The following is a 6,000-nucleotide window of genomic DNA, read 5'->3' as shown; positions in this document are numbered from 1 at the left end:
GTTTACAGCTGATTACCGTCCTCTACCTCTGAATTTCGACAAAAGTCGACATCTGCCCTGAGAGAGTTCAATAGCGCGATCACAATTCCGGCAGGTTCTTTTCAAGGAAATTCATGTCTTACATCTAATTTGATACACCAAGTGCATTGCTAATGCTCTTTCAAAGTATAGTATTTAATTTAAACGCAGCAGAGGGGTTTGGCTCCTTGTATAGGTTTTCCTGAGAAAGGAGACTGTTGTGAGACGGGGTGGGATGGGAAGTGATCCGTTATTTACTTTGGTACCAGTACCAAGGTCTGAAAGCTGCTATCAATACCAAACTCACAATTTTAGTACTGAACCAAGCCTAGTCCTGGGTCGCCTAATGAATGTGAAGAAAAGTCATGGACTGTGAGTACCAAATGGTTTCCTTACATCACACACAATGTGTCAGGCTTTACATAAAGAGAGGTGGAGAACACTCCATAGGCCTACAGCTAAGTGCAATAAGCCCTATGAAAATTGCATCGAGACTGTAGATGTTTCTTGTTTCCAGATTTAGTGCTTATGGTGGCACGGGCAGAAATTTTAAAAAGTCCCTTGACATCTGTGTGCAGTGCAAAGAATGAAAAGCCGCAGCGTGCTTCTCAGGCTGAGCTGAACAGTCATTTCTGACTCCATCCGCCAAATTTCAGCAGGCGCTAATTGTATCAGCAGTTAAGACTGCCATGTTGTTAATCCCCATTGTTTCTCTTTCAGGGAGCTCCAGTGCCGACCTTCTCTCCATGCTGTGAATGCTTATCAAGGTGACCTACTTTCTTCAAGGTTCTGATGAATGTGGGATTTCTCCAGCTGGTCTGTTTACATCAAGCACTGAAGTGTGTGTGGGCCGCAGCTTACTCCTTATGTAACGGAAGTTGTTGCTGCAGAAACCGAAGCCAGTCTGCTGCTGGACTTTCTCATGTAAGTTTTCATTCTTTTACCCTTTATAGGTAATTTATGATCACAAATTCAAGGATGCATTCCAAAAGTGCAAACGCCTGGATTTGTGCAAAACATTACCTAAAATTTCATTTTTATAACCTAAAACATAGACAGGTAAAGGCTCCAGTGGACACAAATAAAGTCATCTTTTAAAACTTGGACACACAGACCCCCTTTAAATTTAAAAGCTGGTAGACCTCCCTTGCTTAACTGGAATGTCCAACTTGACAGTCCCATCATCACACTTACAGGCAACACGCTGCCCCACACCTCCAAACACATGAGCTCCATCACTGTGTTTGGTGTCTCCTGAGTTGGTCTGAATGTTGTCTGGCCTCACAGATTAGTGTCTTGTCCAGTTGTGGTACCTGCTGAGCTTCCAATGCTGCTGACAAAGATTACAACTCTTCACAAGCAAGGTGTGGTAAACAAAATGACAACTGGCTAAGAGACGCAGCGTCATTGTCTTGAAGTACAGGGTTTGATTCATGGCTGGCATGGCATCTTTTAGAATGGGCAGATCAGTGTGGCTCTCCTTCACAGAGCTTGGCTTTCCCTACAGTCCTGTTGCTGCATGGTCTCGATTGTCTCTGCAGTGCTCTGTTCATCTTCATCTATTGCTGGGAGATGTTGTCATTGGAAGCCAAATCTTGCCTCATTCTCCTTCACGTCACAGCAATGACCTTCCTTCCTTCCATTTTCAAACCCATACAATCGTCTCCATGGTCACAGGGGACCAGAGCTTGTCCTGGTGGGTATGGCCAAATTACCAGTCCATCAGTGAACACAAATGACTGCTGTCTTGTAATGCCAATTCATAACTGTTAGTTATCATAATCTGTAGAAGCAAACCAAAGCCCCCAAAGAAGGGATCAGGTTGGGTGGTCAGGCAGTGTGGGCTGAAGCCAGTGGGCCTCACTTAAAGTGGGCACAGAGTAAACCAGTGGTCCCAAAGTTTATGTGCAGTTGAGGCAGCAGATTTTTAGTCCAGCCAACTAGCCATACTTACTTTTAACTGATCTCATTGTTTAACAAGATGTCTTCTGTAAAGAAATGCTGAAATAATGTGATTTTTGATAAAACATGAAAAGTTTTTTGTGCCATCTCCTTCTAATTCCCCCTTTTCTTTAGCATTTACTCCCATAAAAGGGTGCTGACAATGCTGAGTGCTAACTGGGAGTGGTGACATCCATGCATTATTTGTGGCCATGAAGTGATTTAGTGCTGTTTGCATTTTGATTGGAGATGGAGAAATACTGATGTCATCTTTACGAGCTAAACTGGAAGAAGAGCTGAGGCTCTGTTCTACTGCTGCGTGAAAGTCAATTAAAATACATATTTTGCTCCTAGAATTTAAATTTTTGGTTGCCGCTAAGGAAACATGCAGGAGTTTTTAAAGCTTTTTTCACTTTAGAAGTTTATTGCCAGCACAGGAGCAAGAGTAGCTATTTGGGGAAGTGTTTGGAAAGTCGCTTGTTATTTATACTGTTCTTGTTACTTGTATTCAGAGCTAGCGTCAGCGGGGCAGGGCAGGGCAGGAAGCAGCAGCTGAAACCAGCAAGTCTAACTGTAAGTTAATAACTGGCATTTTAGTGGTGAATAGTAACAGCGATTCCTTAGTGGCATGTAAAGAATACTTGGACAGAACACCATTCAACCAGTCAGGATTTAGTATTTTGTAATAATCAGGATAGAATTGAGGGTGTAGAAGTGATTGAACCATTAGGATCAAGTGACCATAATATAATACAATTCTCAGTATTTTGTAAGAGTGCAGATGCAAAGACTAAAATTGTTAAGTTGAACTTTGTAAGGCAAATTTTGACCAGATGCGACAAAGTCTAAATAGGGTAAACTGGGATAAGCTTTTAAGTGTAGATACAGCAGTGGAACAGGTTTAAAAATGTTTTACATGTAATGCAGGACACATACATACCTAAAATTGGAATTAATAGCAAATTTTTTAAAAATTCAGCAATGAGTTGTGATATAGTGGGGTCCATGGCTCAGATGAAAACCCAGTTTTTAAATAAATAATCGGCGCACTCGCGGCTTAAACAGGGGGCATTGTAGTGTGGCCAGGGCAGTTCCTGGACGCTACGTGAGGCGGGTGTTTCCTTGCTTATGTGCAGAGGTGAGGAATCATCCACATCCGTAATTGAAGCCAGGAGCTGCTAACCGCCACGCCTGAGCTACGAACCAGTAATAAATAGGAGAAGCACAAGGTGGAAGGGAAAAGGGTCAAAGAAAGGAAGAGGCGGAGAGCGAGAGTGCAGCATTGGGGAACGAGAGTGGACTAGCCAGCCCGCTGTGAAAGAGAGAGGTCAGCGAGGTCAGGGGTCTCAGATGGAGTTAGTGATTGATGCTCGTAGGAAAGGATTGTGCCCACTAAAATTAAAAGAGTGGGTATGATCGGGGAAAAAAACTCCCTGGGGATCTGAGGGATGACTTAGAGTGTGAGAAGGAAGATGGGAGGACAATCGACCCTGAGCGGTCAGGCAGCCATGACGGGGGTCGGTACTATGAGGACTGCGGTGGGTGAAGTCTCTCCCACTGAACATACCATGAAAGAGCTGGAGAGACTGGGAAGAAGCTGAGCTTGGCTGGTGTGACCCCAATGTCATTAGCAGGATTTTAATTTTGTTTTAGCCTTGTTTTAAACGTCTGGGATTTTTACCTTTTTAATGGATTATTTATTACGAACATTTGGATTGCACTGCACTATTTATTTAGACACTGTTTTGTTGGATTATTTTAATAAAAGCACTTTGTACCTTTTTGTACCATCCCCTTGCTTTGTGATGTCTTCACTGTCCAGCTCAGAAGTACGGCTCAGATTAAATAGGCTGAAATCAAACAAATTAAATAAAAGTTATATAATAAGTTATATAAGTAATAAGCTATATATAGTTATATAAAAAGGGTGACCAGGCAGATCCAAGTAGGCCAGTAACCTTATCGTTTACAGCTTATCACAGGTAAATTAATGGAAGGAATTCTTAAGAACTAGCAAAATACCCGCACTTCACAGCGGAGAAGTAGTGTGTTAAAGAAGTAATGAAAAAGAAAAGGAAACATTTTAAAAATAATGTAACATGATTGACAATGTAATTGTTTTGTCACTGTTATGAGTGTTGCTGTCATCAAGGATTTGATTATCATTATTTCTTTCAATCAGGTTCGTATTTGGAGGATGTATTGTGTTCAAGTTACATTCCGTGTTTGTCAACCGTTGTAAAGATAACAGGTTTCATTCATCGAAGTGTTCACTACCCAAATCGGTACTCGTGAATCTAAGATGTTTAACAGGCATTCCCGGTATTAAGTTGTGGATTTGCCTGCAAATATTTAGCGGCAGCGTGTCTATGAACGTAATTTAAACTTAAGCTTTACACCTTGCTTTCCTATTGATATGTCTACAAAGGCTTGTTCAGCATCAGAGGGTTGTTTGTGTCCTACTGCATCAATAAGCAGCTCGTCTTCCTCTTTATCTGAGACACCACACACTTCATGCATGGGTTTACCTTTCCCAGTCCTGCAAAGTCAGTTCACGGGAGCCGCTCGGAGTACATGCATCAAAGGTTCTCAGCTGTGCTTATGCTATCTCGTGCGATCTTGTGATGTCCATGGCTTTATTTAATGTTAGCTCAGACCCGGCACTTAAAAGTTTCTCTCACACTTTTGCTGTTTGTGCCAAACACTAGTCTATCCCTGACCATCTCATCTTCATTTGCATAAGCACAGTCCTTCACCCGCGAATATTTAGCGGCAGCGTGTCTATTGGATAGCTGCTGATGGACGGCCTTATATGGGCAGCACTCAATTACGTGGAGGCGTGGCGATGAGGGACGCAACTCCGCCTCACACGGCGACCGAGCTGCAGGCTATGGCCGTAAATATGTACATAAGTAGGTTCCAGTTATGACCGTTATGCGTAGAATTTCGAAATGAAACCTGCTTAACTTTTGTAAGTAAGCTGTAAGGAATGAGCCTGCCAAATTTCAGCCTTCTACCTACACGGGAAGTTGGAGAATTAGTGATGAGTGAGTCAGTCAGTGAGTCAGTCAGTCATTCAGTGAGTCAGTCAGTCAGTGAGGGCTTTGCCTATTGCTTTTATTAGTATAGATAAGATTGAGCAACACATGGACAGGAGTTATTCTGAACAGTCAGCAAGGGTTCAGAAGAGGGAGGTCATGTTTTACCAACATTCTGGAATTCTATGAGGAGGCAACAAAAGGATACAATCAAAGTAGAGCTTATGATATTATTTATCTGGATTTTCAGAAAGCATTTGATAAGGTGCCACATGAGAGGTTGGGCATCAAATTAAAAGAAGTAGGAGTTCAGGGTGTTGTGCATAGACGGCACAGACAGACTCTGGGACTGAAAAGTATGATCTTCGAGGTGACATTGAAGGAGATGAACCTTTTTAGTTTAAGCAAACAGAGGTCAACAGGAGACTTGATTCAAGTGTTTATAATTATGAAAGGAATTAGCACAGTGGAGCCCAGGTGATTATGTTAAAATAAAGTGTGCAAGAAGAACATTGGGACATGGTTGGAAACGTGTTGAAAGCAGATTTCACAGAAATGTTACAAAGTTGTTCTTCACACAAAGACACATGGAATACATTATGAAGAATTGTGGTAGAGAGTAGGACTTTAAGGACCGTTAAATTTCAACTTGATATTATTTTGGACAATCTAGGTGAATAAGAAGGGTGAAGTTGTTAGGCGGAATGGCCTGCTCTCGTCACAGTTGTTCAAATGTTTTGAATTGAAGACCCACCTGTCTCCTCATTTCACACCACAAATTCAGTACTCCTGTCCCCAACCCCCCACCCCCATTGGCTATCTGTTAATCTGCAGTGGTGAATTGCTTCTGTATGTTGCAGCATCTCAGATGTGCATATATTTTTCACCCTATAATGTTTTCACTTCCTTTTCAGCAACTTTTAACGTCCATCTGCACGCATCTCCCAGACCGTGCTCCACAATACTGACACCATATTAAGTATATGGAAGCCAACGAATGAGT

Source organism: Polypterus senegalus, chromosome 3, assembly GCF_016835505.1.
Source record: "Polypterus senegalus isolate Bchr_013 chromosome 3, ASM1683550v1, whole genome shotgun sequence".
NCBI lineage: Eukaryota > Metazoa > Chordata > Cladistia > Polypteriformes > Polypteridae > Polypterus > Polypterus senegalus.
This window is presented reverse-complemented; position numbering follows the sequence as displayed.